The sequence below is a fragment of the Danaus plexippus genome, chromosome 26 (genome assembly GCF_018135715.1).
Source record: "Danaus plexippus chromosome 26, MEX_DaPlex, whole genome shotgun sequence".
Taxonomy (NCBI): domain Eukaryota; kingdom Metazoa; phylum Arthropoda; class Insecta; order Lepidoptera; family Nymphalidae; genus Danaus; species Danaus plexippus.
In genome coordinates, this window is record NC_083554.1 from 794,956 (window position 1) to 814,507 (window position 19,552).

At 30.5% G+C, this 19,552-nt stretch overlaps 6 non-coding genes across 6 annotated transcripts; 5 read left to right on the forward strand and 1 right to left on the reverse strand.

Annotated features, from left to right (window-relative positions):
• The first annotated feature begins 680 nt into the window (after window positions 1-680).
• On the forward strand, window positions 681-753 carry Trnaa-agc (transfer RNA alanine (anticodon AGC)). Its single transcript has one exon. It is a non-coding gene; the product is annotated as a tRNA-Ala (tRNA).
• A 1,427-nt stretch (window positions 754-2,180) lies between these two features.
• Trnaa-agc (transfer RNA alanine (anticodon AGC)) lies at window positions 2,181-2,253 on the reverse strand. The gene has a single exon. It is a non-coding gene; the product is annotated as a tRNA-Ala (tRNA).
• Window positions 2,254-9,899: 7,646 nt separating this feature from the next.
• Trnaa-agc (transfer RNA alanine (anticodon AGC)) lies at window positions 9,900-9,972 on the forward strand. Its single transcript has one exon. It is a non-coding gene; the product is annotated as a tRNA-Ala (tRNA).
• A 3,805-nt stretch (window positions 9,973-13,777) lies between these two features.
• Window positions 13,778-13,850, forward strand: Trnaa-agc (transfer RNA alanine (anticodon AGC)). Its single transcript has one exon. It is a non-coding gene; the product is annotated as a tRNA-Ala (tRNA).
• Window positions 13,851-16,733: 2,883 nt separating this feature from the next.
• On the forward strand, window positions 16,734-16,806 carry Trnaa-agc (transfer RNA alanine (anticodon AGC)). Its single transcript has one exon. It is a non-coding gene; the product is annotated as a tRNA-Ala (tRNA).
• Window positions 16,807-19,235: 2,429 nt separating this feature from the next.
• Trnaa-agc (transfer RNA alanine (anticodon AGC)) lies at window positions 19,236-19,308 on the forward strand. Its single transcript has one exon. It is a non-coding gene; the product is annotated as a tRNA-Ala (tRNA).
• The last annotated feature ends 244 nt before the right edge of the window (window positions 19,309-19,552 follow it).

Here is a 19,552-nt window from a genome sequence, read left to right on the forward strand (position 1 = left end):
AAATGAACATCGCCGGGGAAACATCGTTGTATGGTTAGAATATCATATTACGAGTGACGTTGCTGACTTCGGGGAACGAGTACCAAGTCATGTGAACCAGAAGATTCCTGATACCACACAAGCAATGGAATGAGATTGCTCTCCTAACATAGGGGCAATCATGTAGTCTTAGGTATATGTTATAAGTTTTAATATGTAACTCTCATTATAAAATACATATAAATAACTTTTCCTGGAACCTCTGGTTACTGCGAAACGCACCTTACATAATTAGTATAAAAATAACTTTATAATCTAATGTTTTGTTAGTAAAAAGTGAACAGGAAATCTGAAAAGTTATAAAGATGAGTGATACAAAGAAAATATCAAAGTTTTTATACTCAATGGTCTTAATATTACGCTATACATTTATTACTTTCAGTTAAAGCCTACATTTAGGAAAAAATTATGTATAAATTTGTAGTTTTTATGAAAATTGATTCATTATAATGCATCACTAATTTGTAACAAAGAAATGTTATATTATTCATAATGAAAGATTACTATTTATACCAAGAATTTAAAGAGTGATTGTCATTAAAATACATTTTAGTACATGAAAACATAAAAACAAAGCCTGATTGTGAGGAAAAATTACAGTTTTCTCTTTTAATTATTGGTTTTAGCAACTTTTCCTCAACGGGGGCGTAGCTCAGATGGTAGAGCGCTCGCTTAGCATGCGAGAGGTACCGGGATCGATACCCGGCGCCTCCACATTTTGCATTTTTTCATGAAAAAGATCGTAAAATTGTGCAGTGAAAATGTACTATGCTATTAAAACTGTTGCTCATTACTTTTGTAGATGAAAAGAGCCGGAAGTTATTTTCCCTTTTGCTTCACTTTACTTAATGCATTTCGCTTTTAACGTCTTTTCTTTAACAATATGACTTTAAAATACTTTTCTTGTCTTATTTCGTCTTTTTCTTTGATCAACTTAACATATCACTTATCCTCGATCCAATAACAGCTTAAACTTACCTCACATCATGTTAACGGTACAATGTAAAAGAAACAAGGTGTGAATTACACACTAAAGAGTTTAAATGCGTATAAACAAAAACTAAAAAAATAAATTGAATCATTAAGTATTATACTTAGAATAATTATTCATAAAATGTTCATCAAAAAGCGTAATAAATATGGACTGTGCATACTTTACATGGTAACTGGTTTTTGATTTAGAACCTTCTAAACGAATCCTTGTACTCTATAGAAAAGTATTTTATGTAAACAAGTTCAATATCATGGACTTAAATAGCAAAGAGATATCTATAGAACCTTCACAGTTATGTTTCATGATAAAACTATAATTACATACCATGACGACTGCATTACCTTTGTAGAAATTTCTGTATCTTTTCATCTGGATATTGTTATAATAAATTTCTTAAAAGCATCGCTCGGATCGTACATTGTCTGGTATATCCTTCTAACATAAAATCGCTGTAGTTCCACTTTAACGGTTAATATGTACATATAGAAGCGTGGTGAAAGCATCAGATTTTATTTAGAGTGCATCAATAGCCTATCAGTATATATAATTCGATATTATATTTAAATCTATTATGCCAGATTTATCCAATTTGTTACATTTTTTATACAAACACTTGTCTATTAATATATAACTGAATATAGCATTGAAAATAACATTTATTCGAATTACAAAGTAATATTTATAATTAAAATTTGCGATATTGTGTTCATTAATTTGCTTAAAATGTAAAGTTCAATATATAGTGGTTGCTATGATACGGATAAGTGCTCTTAGTATTTTGCATCGTTGTAACCTAGTTTCAAAGTGACTAATTAATTGTATTGTTTTGATCATTAACTTCTATAAAAATAAATATCTCAATTTTCCATAGTAATATAAAGTTTAAAATAAAAGTAGTTTGAAAGCTACTTTTGGTTAAGTATCATATAAAATTAAAATAGCAGAAAGTATTCTTAATATAATATTATTTAAATACAAAAAGACACGTTATATAGGAATATATTGGTTTAATGTTTCAATAGTTTAGTTTTTTAATGGAAAAAATAGATTGAAACAGTAATCAAACCTTAAATTAAAATATGAAATGTTTTGAACCCGCAGACATTCATACAAATTAAAAATGTACAAAATTAGTCAAAACTCTTGTTGGAGGCGCCGGGTATCGATCCCGGTACCTCTCGCATGCTAAGCGAGCGCTCTACCATCTGAGCTACGCCCCCGACGCTATGAAGCTTTGAAAGCTTTGAAACTAGTTAGCAAATTTTAACTGTATAATAATGTTACAGAAATTTAATTTCAGGAGCTTTTACAACTGTAGAATAAATTTGTGTGCATTTCAGAATGAAATATTGAAATAAAGGGATAAAAAAGTTTAACGGAAAGAAAATTTTTATGATGTATTCATAGAAAAGTGAATTCTTAAGTAAATTACGGATTGTAACTTTTAGTGAAGCCGTAGAATTAAAGTAATATCATTTTAAATTTCATTCTCATTACTCTATAATGACGATTTGTACGATATTATATTTAATGTAAGACTGTTAATGACTTAACGATGAACAATATAAAATTAAAAATATAAGGAAAATACTAAGGTTTTTGAATTAATATTTACATACATTTTATTAAGAGTTGTATAGAGCACAACGATAGTTTGTTAGGTCTTATTGAGAGCAAGTTAACTTATCACTACAGCTCTCCATCCAGCAACCAGTTCCTACCCACTAACTTTCTCAAATCGTTAGTCCATCGTGAGAAAGGCAACATTGACGCTAAACGTATTCAAACTAACAGGCTTGGATTCCATAGAATATCTGTTCGTCTTGAGGTAACCTTTTTATTACGATAGTTAACAATTTAGTTTCTTTCTCCGGCGTAAAACTTTATTCCGAACTCGACTTGGTAGAGAAGTTTTCGATATAGTATACGTCCTATAACTTATTGAGTGAGCTTAAATTTGTAGTCTAGCCCTGAAGTGCTTGCATGCATTTCGATTTTGTAGGCTAGGCTGGTTAAAAGCTCTCCAGAAATTCGTGGATTGACTACTCATATATAAGATTTAGCTTCTCGACTGTTGCTTATCCTAAAAGTATTTTTTGATCCAAAGTAGCAGAGCCTAGAGTTGTGATAAAGTTACTGCAGTTCGAAAATGGGTTGGCTCGACTGGGGAAGTACTACCCTCTCACAGAAGATCAACGAGAAGTAGTCTTAAATGGCTACTTTCTTTCCGAAAAGTGATACAGCTGATTGCCCTTTCCGTTTTCCAATCATTTCCTCTCCCTCTTCCTCTTCCTGAATCAAGGTTGACAACGCATCTACAAAACTATGGTAGAGATGTTCATGGGCATCGGTAACTACCTGCATTAGGTAGGCCGTCTTCTCGTTTGCCCCTTTAGTATAAAAAACATTCCCTGTAATGTTGTGCTAGCCCAGCAGGATTATTTGATTATTTTTCATCTTTACCAGTTTTGCCAGGGAACTTCGACTTTTGTCCAGAGCTCTTTAGTCAAAAGTATTTTTGTCTCACCTCGCGAACAGCCATCACTAGATTATGTCCTCCGTGAATACTACACCGATAATTGGTGATAAAACTCGAGTGGAAAACCTTTGTAATGTTCTCTTATCTACTTTATTAGACGCTCTTGTCTATGTTCAAAGTTATATTCAGGGCGTATTCTATAAAGCAGGTATTGCTGTCGGTAATTATTCTAATAATCATGTCGGTATACCTGACTTTATGAGGTTTATTAGACGCAAGAGGATTGCTCTTACTGTCAAACTCATCAGTTTATGGTTCACTTGACATATTAATAGACGAGGCATAGGTGACCGTTTTGAGGAGGTATATACACAAAAGCTAGAACCTATACATATAAATCCTGGTAACTGACAGCACCGCCATCAAAAGTAGGTCCCAGTAGCTACGACCTTTTAGCCGCATACTTAGTGTGGGAACAAAGTTAATGTTCCCCAATAATAGACAACTGAGAGTTGAGGCTCCCAGTTCCAGGTAATCACACTATTCCTGGTCACTATACTTGTCCTGTTGCTGGTGTGGAGAGGACGGTAAGGATCTCTAAACGATGGCAGGGAAAAAAAAGAAAACATCTGGTTCCTCTTACTGGACGCTCTCTCCGACTGAACAGGATCTTGAGGAATTGGAAGTAGAATTAAGTCACGTTAGCTCGCATAGGGAAGGCTTGTAGCAATCTAAAAATAAGATGAAAATACTATACAATAATATAAATACACACGATGCTAACCAACTTTATTTTATACAACTCTATTTAACATGGAATATCTAATAATGGGATAACTAATGTGGCGTTTAGCTAAGGCACTGTTTCTTGCAATAAAGGTGAACAGATTATACTTCTCAATGATGTTTAAGGGTACGCTAAAACAGACAGAGACGAAACCTCTCAGCATTCCATGGATTCACCTTGCGGGTGCTGGGTTCATCGCGTTGCAGGGAGACGAGCTTCAACACTGCCTGGGACTTGCAACCCAGATGTAGATTTAAGGGGCCCCTATCTAACGTTAAACGCTCACCTCCACTATCCAAGCTCCTCTCTTCACCTAACCAAATATGAAACGAACCTGCCTTCGACGCACGTTCCAAGAATGAACTGATGTTAGTTCTTGGCAGGCCTAAGTCTTTTAGCAGGTTGTAGAGAGATTTGGCTATTATACCTCTCGCTCCTACTTCTACCGTGTACAAATTTACAACGAACATAATCTTAGTGAGTTCGTTAGTGAGCTCGTAATACTTGTTGACCTTGACGGCATGGTCTTTGGGGATGTTGGTTTCCCAAGCAACCGTGAGCTCTATTAGTAAAACGCGCTTTAAATTTCGCGAATATAAAAATATGTCCAGTCTGGAGGCCGACGCACAAATATTCTCTGGGATCTTATATTGCTTCTCATACGTGTCCATCATTAAAGTCCAATCCGAAGCCGCTTTAATAATACAGTAAGGCTTGATGTTTGATTTTGTAGCCCTAGTGCCTTCTCTCACAAAACCTTTTGATAATTGGTTCGTGGTTATTTCTTTTATACTCTATCAAAGGTCGAAGCCATGTATAAAATAGTGGCGAAAGCTATGTCTTGTAAAATCTTTTACAGGATTGTCTTGGATGACTGCAAGGCCAAAGTTAAAAAACGAGAAAATTGTCATTCGAAGGTTAGGATATAATTCGTTCGTCGTAGCTATATAAAGAAACATATGTTTCTTATCTTCTTTAAGGCTCTGGGACTAATTCTAATGAAAACAATTTTCCAGAAAAAAGCCCTAAGACCTTGACCTGGCCAATTCCTATCGGTGTGTCTAAAATGACATCGATATTAATATGTCGCTGAGTCGGTAATAATTGTTAAAAATATAATATTTTCATATTTTAAGGATTAAATTATAGATACAGAAGTAAGAATCTCTAATTTCGTTTTCCCGAGAACATGATCACGGGAAAGTAATTGAAATGTCGGTATTAATAAAATGTAATCCAATACGCGGGAGCAGAATGAGAAAAAATATATTCCAGTAAACGATTTAAAAATATTTGTAAAATTATAGTATTAGTATTATCCTTTTTATTTAAGAAAGTTTTAATGTGAGCCAACATAACAATGTAGGAAAAGATGTTAATAAAATTATATGCTTTTTTTATATTTCACTTTGTTTTCTCAATTATCACTTTCTTTGAACTTGATTGATGCAGTATAGAAATATGTGAAAATGGTTATTACCATCTAGATGTTGTGTAGATTTTATAATATCCAAATAAGCTATAGTTATTTTTTATAATTATTAAACTATGTAAATATTATTAAATATCTATATTATCATTGACACAGTTAAGTTTCAAATATTATTTTGATACCTAATTTATTTTTCTTATAAGTTACTATCGGTTGTTCAGCAAACTCAGTCACTATTAATCCGACGAGCTTTTGAACACAGGAAGCTTATCTTTGTTCAAAAGCTTTGTTTAAAGTTAGTTTACAAGCAAATTTTCTTCATAAAATACCAAGGATAATTTCAGATTACAACGGCGTGAAATCTTCTTAAACAGTTTAATTTTAAGCCCTTTATTTATTTTACAGTCAACAATTTATATACGGACGCAGAGAACACTATATATTTTTAAATATTACTTCGCCTCAACAAAGAAACGCGATTCCCGCAAACAATATAGCCATTCCAGCCACTCTTTATTGCATCCTTTTTCGAGAGAAAGCAATTATTTTTTATAATTTAATATAACAATTGCAGTATTACTTAATGTACTTCAAATATATTAAAATGTCGAGATCTTTTGCTTGTTATAAAATAAAAATGATGGAAACTTAAGTTTTGAAGTATCGTAACCTACTTTTTCAGACTCATAAATTAATTACCTCATGATATGGCAACTGAACATAATGAATATAGCATACATGGGGTTGTTCCAAACAGTTGTTACTATCTCTACATTAAAACGCTCATTATTTTGTAGAAAAAAATACATTATTTTTTCTTTTTTAATTAATAATATATATTTTCACTCCAGCGCTCATTATTTATCCATATAAACATTATCGAAAATAATAATTATCAGTAATAACGTAATATTTTCAACGGAAACATTTTATAATTTTATACCCACTTTGTTAATGAAATGCTAATTAAAATCAAAATTGTTTTATGGTCAAAGCAAATTAGGGCGATCAAGTGCCGTTTTAAAAAAGGGAACACAGACTTATATAAAGAAAACGTTAGGTACTTCACATTAAGAAGATCTTACGTGGGTTAAGAAATTTTGGTAAAGCAATAAAATTTTGGTTGACTTATTGTGATTTTATATTTAGATGTTGGAATAAATTATTATGTAAGTATGCAATCATTTCCCTTATATCAATATTTCGGACTAATTATATCTATATGTCCAAGCGAATACCTTTTATTTATGTAATTAATAATTACGGATGGTTAAAATTATCAGGTGTCAGCTGCACAATCACCTGCGTTGGCACTTCTGTAAGTGGAGTTATAAGAATGAGTGTTGGTTTGCATAAATAGAGGCGAGGTAGCAGATTAAGAAAATTGTCGCTCGAGCTGTTGCAGGGATTAGAACCCTTCCAAACGAAGTATTCGTTAAACCTAAAGGCCTGAGACCCAGACGATAATGAAGAACTTAGAATATTGTGACGTCGGTTATGCTGACGTCACTCAATTAAATAGCAACGTAATGGTAATAAATCCGATATATGGATAGGGGGGTATATATATATATATATATAATCGTTAGAGAAGTCACGATAAAGTGTGACAGATCTAAAGTCTGATAACTTATTATCGATATGGCCAGTATAATTTTTTTAAATTTGTATTTGTCTGTACGGTTACATAGCTAAACTCAAAACAAAGCAATATAGTTATAAGTATTTAAGGTTGTATTGAAGAAGAGTATATAAAAATTATATATACATTGTTCACATATAATTATTCAGTGTACCAAAACAAGTTTTTTGAATTTGTTAATAGGACAAACTTAATGAAATAACTTACTTTAATAAAATACGAATGTATTTTTTTTAATTTTTCTACCTATTAAACGTAATTAACTTAATTTAAAATTATGTTAAACTTGGAAAGCTTCGAGGTAGTCATGGGGTTGTAAAGCGAATAGATTTTGAACAATTTTTTTAGATTATTAGTATGCGCATCTTCATCAAATAATGTATTCTTAATATGTAAACACAAAAGAACTTTTAAATTAATTTTAGTCATTGAGGTCCCAAACCTAAGAAAAGAAGTAGAAAAATATTAATTCTAAGTATTATACAATAATATGTTTTACAATTTTAATACAATATTTATCAACTAGTACTATTCTTTCTAATTTAATATATTTCAACATCTATGTTGTATAAAAACGTAAAATTCTATTGATATTTCGTCAACGGTCTTTTTGTCAAGGACGTGGATCATTTGGTCTTGATGGAATGTAAGAATTGGTTAGCTAAGTTATAAATATGCACGTGAAAATTTATTATACTTATGTTTGTAGTATCTTATTTGTGCTATTTTAGTCAAACAGGAAAATGTTTACAATGCAGACAGAAGGTTTGGGGATTACATATGACGTCACAGGATGTAATCCCCGACACGTGAGATGGGGACGTTCGTTTATTTGAATAATAATTACAATTTGTTTATTCTACTCACGTCTGTAATAAATAAAAGAATTCTTTTAAATAATTTATAAAACAGTTTGGGGAGAGCTGTTAAGTACAAGCCATTAAAATATAACAAAAGATGTTAATAAAAACGTTGTAAAAACCTGTTTCATGTTTTAATACACCCTCATTCATTATCCATATTTTGCGGCCACTTTATTAAATAACATAAAGTCAAGTGATTCTCATTAATTTATACAACCTTCAGAGGTTTTTAATGAGGAAAGTTATGGTCTTTATTATGATGCATTCGTATACTTTGGGTTGGACCTAGCGAATGTTATATTTTTTTTTACTTTTCAAGGATGTCACTATGCATATCATTACGTAATCTGTTTTTTTTAATATCATTTAAGAAATAATTTTATTATTGTTTTGAGTAAAAGCAATTACTTTGAACATATATTTAAATATAATTTAGCATTAAAATTAATGGACATTAAAATTAGGGAACTATTTCCTTAATACGTGTTAAAGGAAGTTTTCTTGAAAGTTGTCACATACTCGTACGTCAATTCTAATTTAAATATTTTTAAATAATGTTCTTTTGATTAAAATGAAGACATCAGTATTGCAACATCTGTGTAAATTCATTAACGTGTAAATTGAGGCCATGTCGTTACTTACACACGGCCGTTTCATGAGTTACAAATCACTATTTATTATATAGTAATATTTTATAAACCGTACGAATTAAATATGAATATACGCTATCAGTTTTATAATTGTCTATTAAAGTACTATATAAAAATTAATTATTTTCTATTATCTCCATGAAAATATATATATTGATATATTCAAAAAATTAATTATCTCTCAATATCCCGTGTGATGTGGTCCACAACCGCAACGTAACTAATGAGAATAAATTTTCAATTTTATTAATCTGACGAAGTATAACATAGTGCATTATATAAAAAAAGAAATACATACATATTCTTGTTTGTAAAAAAATTCTATTGTAAAGTATTGCTTATTGCTAGATCAGTAAGATACAAGCGACCTGTTGCTCAAAGTCACGTTATATATACATACATATATATATTTATCTATCCACATATATCCATTTACGATGTTACGAAATACACGACACAGTACAACAAAGTGAAGCAATCAATTCAGAGAATTGTTTTATAATAACAATTTGTATTGGAATCGAAGGTTTAATTTACAATACCGAGAAATGGTATGTGAATTCCAGATGCTTTCCAAGGAAACATTTAACATGCATTTGAAATTGATTTTAGTATTACATGAAATAGATTTTCTATTTAATACTATATCATTCATATCGTTGTATTTATTTAATATAGCGAGTAATATCCATTATTAAAAATCCAGGAAAGTGGGGTGAGAAAAATTGTGATTTAATAGTTATATGTAGAGAAACAAACAAACTATCATTCAACTGTTTGGTATATTGATATGCTATTGAGAGTATTCATGTTATGACTTACAATTATTGGATGTACATCATTAGGATATATTACTTATAGTGAACGTACTAAACTTGATGAGGACAAAAAAGCTTTCGTAATAAGAAAAACTATAAAACATTCCTGATTTGTATTACATATCATATATTTATGTTAAACTAAGATATTATATATTTTAAAATCTAAAAAGGCTTTTTAAAGTTTTTATCAGAGGGGGCGTAGCTCAGATGGTAGAGCGCTCGCTTAGCATGCGAGAGGTACCGGGATCGATACCCGGCGCCTCCAAACTATTTTTTTAAATTATATGCATGCTCATATTCTAAAATAAATACACATACTTAGAGCAGTCTATTTCTTTGGATAAACAGATACCTAAAGACTAAAAAGAAGAACCAGTGGGGGGTAAATCGCTTATATAAGTAGCAGCGCACACATTTTTTACTTACTAGTGAAAGCTGTACTCGTTTGTCTGGTTAATTTGCTTTTGCTCTGATAACTTGTTAAAATAAACTTTGATTATGTAATCCTTTAGTTTTATAAGACTTATTTGTTAATATGCTGTGATAATTTACTTAATATTGTGTAGTACTTTTGTTTTGTTCTTTGTTTGAGATTGAACCTTTTGTGGTTAAGAAAATATATATTACAGTTTTTTGACTAGAGAAAGAGTTTAGAACTGTACTAAGTTATAGGATACAATTTTTTTTTATAATAATGAACTTTTCAATTCAAAATAATAATAATTTTTCGTATATTCTCTGCAAGTATCAAAATAAATGAAATGTGAAGCCTGTATTTCATATATTTTTTTCCCTTCCAATCCTGAGCATAAAGTGTCACGGAACAACAGATTTTTTTTTAATTATTTGTTGGTATTTTATCAAAAAAGGGGAAATGAAGCTTCATTGAACCATAACAGAAATTCAACATAGATTAATATGAAAACCGTTTATAGTAAAAATCTATTACATATAATAAAATCGTTCACGGGGTCAATTCTGTACATTGAAAATAAATTCCTATAGGGGCATTCCTAAAAGAAACAGATGCCAAAATTATGATTTTTGAAAATTTTGTCTGTCTGTCTGTCTGTTGTTCACTTATAACTTAAAAACTACCAGACGGATTTCAATAAAATTTTATATGGGGGTTGCTGATCACCTGATGCACATTTAGGGTACCTTTTACCGCGGAAAAAGGCCTCATTCCCATGGGAATATTTGTAAACTACTTTGAACCAAACTTGTGTAAAGTTACTTGCACTGAACACTTAATGGGTTAAATAATGACATGTTGTATTTAATTAATGTACTAATTTTCGAGGGACAAACCATGAGTTGTATTGGTGTAGATCTGCGAATGCCCTGTTTTTCTCAAGGAGAGTTATATTTAGCTTTATCTCGGATGAGCAATGCACGAAGCCTGTTTATACTCACTGAAACTGCTAATACGACTTCTAACATTGTATATGAAGAAATTTTGTAGCAAGGTACTTTTTCTACGCGAACAAAATCGCGGGCACAGTTAGTAAAAAATATATACAAACATAAATTTTAAAGCCCGATATCATTAAAAAATATTGAACTCGAATAATTACAAGAAATGAAACATAGTGTTTTAATTAGATCCATATAATCTTATTATAAGTAAATAATCTTTTTAAATAATTTAATTTAAGTTTTTAATTTAAATTTGAGGTAAAGTTATAAATGAAATTAGGAGAAAGTTTAAAAAATCATATTAATAAGTAGTTTTTGTAACCGTTTTAAATAAATGAATGTTTAAAGAAACTTCTCATGGAGAAAAATTGTCAAGAAATTTGTTTCTTGTGAGACCCACTACATGACATTGTTAGGAATTAAGATAATATATATTTTTGTTAATCTAATAAAATATTGGCATTATAATTTAAATATTATGTCAACGCCCCGTGGCTTCGCTCTTATATCAATATATTCAAGCACCTCTAAGTACATTTAAATATCCTGTGCGAGTAACTCAGACTTGTCAAAGCCGCATACTAGTCCTTTTATTAAGTTTATTATTACATATGGAAAAATTGATTTTGTACAATTGTGATGTGTTATTTGAAAATTAATGATATGGAAAACTGAACGCGTTTGAATAGGAAGTTTTGGTATCTAAGAGCGATCTCTTTCTTTCGTCCCAACATTTCTTAAATAAAGAGTAGTGTAAACCAAATGTGGTAAACATCACAAGATTGCTCTGAGTTATTAAGATAAACGATTTCAAATTCGATTGTATGAACTGTTTCTTCACTGTTATTTCAATCTGTGCGAACATAACATTCCTATACGAATATTTATATATTATCCTTTTCATATTAATGTTAAGATCATAATGTTATGTTTCAAGATAAAGTAAATGGTATACGTAATTACAATAGTAGTTATAAAAGAGAATATCTTCTTTAATTTTTTTGATTGAACACATTTTATGAGTAATGTTTTCATCAAACTTATCGACAGATACTGAAGATGTTTTTTATAAATTTCTGTATGTTATAAGGTTGAGAGAGGAGCTTTGACAGTGGAGGTGAGCGTTTTATGCGCGTTAGATAGGAGCCTCTTAAACCTATACCGTTGAACTGTTGAAGGCACATTGAGGCACTGTTGAAGCTCCTCTCCCTGCAACGCTAAGGACCCGGCACCCGTAAGGTGAATCCATGGAATGCTGAATTGAATGCTGAATTTCGTCACATATTAATCTTATTAACAGTCTTATCATAATAAAAGTCAAAGTCAAAGTCTTATCAAAATAAAATAAATTTCTATACTTTTATATAATACATTGTTATTTCAGTATCACAAATATATGCTAAGCTAATCTGAAATTTGATTGGAGTGTTATTCTAATGTTGAACTCAAACTCGTATATTTATTGAGATAATTTTGGAAAGTTTGTAATTTACTAAGGTCTTATAATAGCGTTGTAATATTTTAGCAAATCTAGCAAAAGCTTCAGCTCGCTGGCAAGTATGGTTATGAATTGCAGTAAGCATTTCAGCTGAAGTCATGCTTGAATAATCACATATTCTCCTGTTAAAATAACTGTTGCAAGATCATCAAATCCCTAATAGGTGCCATTGCATTGTAATGATAGTAAAGTGAAACGTGTATAAGCTAAGATTCTGAAGCACTTTGAGAGATATGAGCAAAGTAACGTACAAAACAATCAAGATTTTTTAGGTAGGCATTAATTTTTATTATAATAATTTACATGAAAAGGATTCCATGAAGGCTCTTGATGAATAACATGTCATGTCTTAAACAAGACAACAAATCTAAGTGGTTATTTTTTTAGTAACACATATATTGACATTTAAGGTTATAGTTTATTAAATTTATATATTTAACTCATAAAACGCAGCCGCAAAAATTAAAACTTCTAAATTATCTAAGAGTCATAAAGTTAAAGAAGATTCAGTCAGTTTATTGAGCGTAATTGTGTTATGTTTGTCATTTATGTAGACATAGCTTAATTGCTGTTACTAACAACAAATTGCTCATTTTATTACATTATATATAATTAAATCAGTACTAATTTTAAACGTGCTATAAGTCTGTTTTTAATTAAATTGCACTGTCTCATCTGGAAGATTGTATTCACGTACACTTTCTTAGCTTTCTGGTTTTAACTTTATTACAAGACTTTATTTTTTTATTTCATACTTCTATTTCACTTCACTTCACTTCACATTAATATTATTTTACTAAACATAGTGTATCAAAGAACACTAAAGGCGAGTACAATTAAAAAAAAATATTGACGCTATATACAGCAAACAGTACATGGGTGAAATAGTTTATGTTTAAAATTTAAAATGTGACTGTCACTTAGTAGATGTGACTTGCATTTAAATTTAATGTCTCTATCCTATTGCAGCGTTTTTTTATATTCGATACATAGGTTGCTCAAATAAAAACTAATAATCAAAAATAATCTTGACTATGCAGTCAGAAATCAATTGATGTGATTATGTAGCGTTTTATTGTGTGATTTAAATTAAATTTAGTTAAATAACTCTTTTGACTACATTGTAATTGATTGTAATATAAAACTACTTCAAGGGGGCGTAGCTCAGATGGTAGAGCGCTCGCTTAGCATGCGAGAGGTACCGGGATCGATACCCGGCGCCTCCAAAAATACCCTTTTGCTTAATTTGAAAGGTCTAAGGTAATTCTTAGGTAAGCATTCCTAAATATCAGGACTATTACGCTTTTGTTAAAAATTTAAAGTTATAAGGTAAAACTGTAAAATAAAATATACTATCTCTTGCCCCACTTCATATATTTATATGAGATTAAGATCCTTATTTTAACAAAACTTTTTAACTGAAATTACTAAATATTGTATATGTAACTTTATGTTACAAGGAATACTACTATAAAAGTTGACTAAGGATAGCTATATATATATATATAAACGGTTTATATAAAGGGAAATTAACATTTGTTTTGTTAAATTGTTAAAAACATCTTAGAAATAATAAGTTCCTATCTCATTTAAAAACCGCTCACTGAGTTGTAATAAAATAATAGAAACATTTCGTTGAAGACAAGTACTTTAAAATATTGAATTAGTAAATAACGTTACGTGTTTATCTGAAACAGTGGCGATCAACAGCGGGCTCCTTGCGGGGTTGCTGCGAGTTTCGTAAATCTATTTTTGCTGCACATAAACAGCCTAATAATGTCTGACGTTGAGGATAACGTAGATCATAACACAGGAAGGGCATGGTGCCATTCCAGCTCATGGGTCAACAGGGATCAAAGAAAGTTAAAAAAAATCACTATACTAGAGCGTGTCATTTCCTTACTAAAAGCAGTCTCGAATAGGGCGGTGCACACATTGTGAAATCCAACGCCACCACAAAATAAGCATGTCTTTCTACGGGCAAGAGAAGTCTATTGGAGACGTCCTTAACTATTAACTTTGGGCGTTTCATTGAGTCCAAGATTAAACCAGTTATAAAGAAACTCAGCATTTTGCAAAAGTACGAAGTAACATGCGTCCTCTTTCTTCATGCGCAAAGTCAGGGATTTTGATTGTGTATGTTTTTTATTCAACTCTTACAATATGGGTACTGTCTTCAAGAAAAGAATGAGTACACTATTACTGGAATGTATTTGCGACACGTACAGCAAAATATTCGATGTGAGTCACTTTGGTCACTTATGAAAACCCCATCCTCTTCAATTCATTGAATGTATTGGAAACAAGGCGAAAAACATAAGTAGCTAAAGATTTTGGCCAATCCTGATGTTTTATTAAGTTAATAACCATGCAGGAAACAGAAAGAATTAACATTGTGTAAGATCACACGCTGTATACGAACGCAGCCACGGTTAGGAACCAGTAATATCTTCAATAGTACTTTGCTTAAATAAAGATGAATCTCAGCGAAACAGCAAATATCACAAGATTGCGCTGAGATATTTAAATAAACCTCTCCTAGTTTGAGTTTATAAACTTAATATCTTATTTCAAGCGATGCCTTTCAATATTCGTTTATGAAATTTAATAGTCTTATTATAACTTACATATTTTATGATATATTAAGTTTGAATGACAGGAAAATCTGCATGTATTAAATTGTATCGGTTGTTTTTTGCCTATACACTTTTTTCTTTTACTTCTATGAATTACAAACTTATTAAAATTACTGACATATGCATATTAATGTAAGGTTTAAATTGTTTAATGTTATTATAAGTATGATTGAGAATATTACTTATATAATTCGTTTAACAAATTGTTATTTTTTTATAATAAGTTTAGAAAAATGTTATCTCAAATCTGGTTGAAATGAAAATTCCTAATACTCAGCTTCATTCATATTATTTTAGGATCTATTCGTTGAAGTTTGTTATTTATTGAAGTCTAAAATAGTAACGGTGGAATATTTCAGCATAACTAGAAAAAAAATCCGCGTCCTTCGTAATGCTTGAAAATTAAAAATTGTATGAGTTTCCCGAACACATCCATATTCTAACTAATTGGAAATTTAAGATTCTTAGAGACGTATATTTTAGAAGAAATAGTAGGCTATTAAAATAATAGAAATTTAAATAACTAACCTCGTAAACGTCGTCAGACATTGAAATATAAAGTTGGAGACTGCAAGATATTAATATTCGGATCATAAAATGCAGCCGCTAAAACAAGAGCAGTGGACTTATCTCAGTGTTGAACTAAAACAAAATTCAATGAGTTTGTTGAGCGTTGTCTTCGGGGATGTTGGTTTCCTTAGGAGCCATCAGCTCTATTAGTACAACGCGCTTTGAAATTCGCGAATTAGTTATATATTTTAATTTTTGTTTTGGATTTAGAACAAATAATCAAAACAAAAAATAGACATGTGACTCGTAAACCATAATTGAATATTGCCACTAAATTTACTCATATACTTGTAGTAGGTAGACTTTTCTTTTGAATGTATTACAACGTGTTTTTATCTCTATTTTTCTATCAGCCATCATCATCTAAAGAATAGAGGGAAAAAATTACGTAATCATTTCCTCTATTCTTCCTCCTATCTCAACTCACATATCTTTCGTTATAAATAATTAGAAAATTAGTATTTTTCTTGTCATAAGTCATGTATCTCTTTTTATTAAATATCCCTACAGTTCAAACCTTTCACACGTCAGTTTGTCCTTCATTAACAGAACATTCAAAGTTTCTCTTGTTTAATTATTCTACAACATATCTTTTCTTGTCACCTTATACTTTTATTCCAACATTGGCTTAAATTCCTGCTCACCGGTAACCAAGATATCAGGTAAGAGGCGAGTCGCATTAAAAAAATATTATTTTGTGTAGGATTTTTCATACAATTTTTATTTTCATTATAATAATAATGTTAATTTTATATATTATGTTGGGAACATGAAAGTTTAATTAATTGTTAGAGTATTAAACAAACTCATTATAACAACCGGATTTTTAAGTCGGCCCGACAATATAAACGAAAAATATAACAGTGATATAAAATTAACAAATTTACGTTACTTTTCAAACATGGGGGCGTAGCTCAGATGGTAGAGCGCTCGCTTAGCATGCGAGAGGTACCGGGATCGATACCCGGCGCCTCCAAATATATTTTGATAAAAATTAACATTCTAATGTAAGCATTCCGAAATTTAATATCACTAGATCGAATTTCCTATAAAAAAAGTGATAATAAATAAGATAAGATGGACCCGGCACGCGCACGGTGATTCCATAGACTGCTAAGAGGTTTCGTCTCATTTAAAAACGGTAGGAAAAGTGTTATTTTTGATAAAGCACAACAAGCAAAGTCAATAGTCTAATTGAACCTCGTATTTATATGTAGTTTATTTATTTAAAGCTCATACAGATAACTTTAGTGTAATCGATAAGAATGATGCTATTAAAGAGTGGGTTATGGATGGACAAATATTAGAACATTTAAGAATAAATTCTCTGTACTTCGTTTTCAATGATGTGAGTGTTTGATACTTGCTTTGATTTGCGTTCATAATATCCGTCATATGATATAAATGGATTTAAACCATTGTGGGATAAGAAGCAGAACATATGTTTCTATTGTGAACAATGAAGAATACAATACTTAACTATAAAGATGATGTTTGCTTAGGCTATTAAAATGTTTTATGTTCAGTTCATTACTAACACATGTATACACGCTAGTTGACGTGATGAATCGAAGGTAAGGAAATCATAAAATAGTAGGTTGAGTGATTTTGTAGATTGTTTGGTTAGGAATCTTTTATATTATATCCAAATGTTGCATGCAATCCTGAACAAAAAAGGTGTCTTTAAATCTAAAGAAATTTTCAAATGAAAAATCAAATTTAAACGATCCCAAAAATCAATTGCCCATTTTTATAGTTCGTATATATTTTTCATTTAATAAGGGATATTAAAAGATCAAAGAAATAATTGTGTTCCCACCTTAAAATATATTAATCCACTGTAATTTTCAGACTACTTTAATAACTTGAATGTGTGTGTCACTTGATATAACTTAAATAAAGATGAGTCTAACCGGGATAAAGCAAATATTACGACTGTGTTGAAATATTTAGATAAACGTTTCCAAGTTTATTTAGATCCACGGTTTGAAGTTTGATTTTACTTCGGAACTGCTGTTCCTTCCTTACTTTAAGTTATATCATTTAAGAACTTTAGTGAAATACTTAAATTTCAAAATTAACAAAGATTTTTGTTAAGTTATGGTTCAAAATCAAAAAGTTTTTATTGCTTTTAACATTATTTATTTAATCAGTTTACTTTCGTTAATGCGCTTAAATGGTTACTTGTATGGTTACTAATCTAACGATAATCAAATTACCTTCCAGCTTTTGGAATACCGTTCATAAAGAGAAACAACTGGATTTGATATCAGATATGGTTAAAAGATTAGTAACATGTGATAAAGTAATTTTATTGTAAAGCGGTTTACATAATGACACGTAGATCTTGGTTGGCAAATCAATAGATACGTGACACAAGGAGGTCTTTTAAATATTCACTGGTACTTTAAAGAAAATAAGATTTACAATATCGGAGGATTCTTAAGTCCAGATACGTTTTCAAATATATTTTACTGAGTTAGTAATTTCAGTAAACCGGCGAACTTTGCAAACTGATGTTTAAAGCGCTGGTTGAGATATCATTGTTCAAGTAAATCATTTATCAATTAATTTAGAATTGTCAAAAGTTGTACTCTTAGTTCTGTGAGCTTGCACAACTTTGTCATGCTTACATTTTTAAATTCTAATAGATTTAGTAGTAATAATTTTTAATATTTAATTAATTAACTTTGTTTAGCTAGTTATTTATATATATGAATAGGATTGAGGCGTCGGATTTCGTTCCAGGTACCTCTTACATGCTTATCCATTGCTCTACTAGTATTGTCTCTGATATTATATAATAACATAACCTTAAAATTAATATGCATCATTATTTAATCTAAGGGTAAAATAGGCTAACACTGAGAAAACGCGTTTACCGTCTACGACTGTGGAGTGTCGGTCTACCGCTATTTAGTCGAAATAAGATACAAAAATTACAATTTTATGACAACAATTAGTTCGACTAAAGAGTACATATTAATAAGATAAGATGCGAAAGTGATTACGAACTTGTTAGAAGCACAACACTGCCGAACTTCAGAAGCTGATACCCGAGGCCCAGACAATACAAAAGTATAGACCACATATGTATATATTCGATGACAGGACAAACAGAAGACCAAGGAGCATAAGATGATTTTCTAACTAGTGTTTGTGTACTAAAAGATAACTTTTAATTGATAGATTTGTGTGCAATACTGTAATTTTTTCAAAGCCTCCAAATTGACTATTGATCAATCTTTATCTAAGGTACTTATAAAGTAATGCCATAATATTATTCCAATTCTCGGATCAGACCACAAAGCAGATAATATATTTGTGTATTTATACAAATTCCATTGAATTCATTTAAAAATTTAATCTGTAAAAGGTAGAAATTCTACATGGTTTTTCATATACGGGGGCGTAGCTCAGATGGTAGAGCGCTCGCTTAGCATGCGAGAGGTACCGGGATCGATACCCGGCGCCTCCAATATACGTTTTTTGCTTAAGATGAAAGGTTTAAGGTAACTCTAAGGCAAAAATTTCGATGTTACAATTTATAAAATGTATATTAACAAAAGGTTTTATCTGAAAAATTGAAGATGAATTATTAATGTTATCAAGGTAAATTTTCCTTAAAATAAAATACCTACACTTTAATCATATTTTTATATATATATAAAAATTGTAGACTACTATTATTTCTAACAAAAAATACATTTTTATGAAAAACA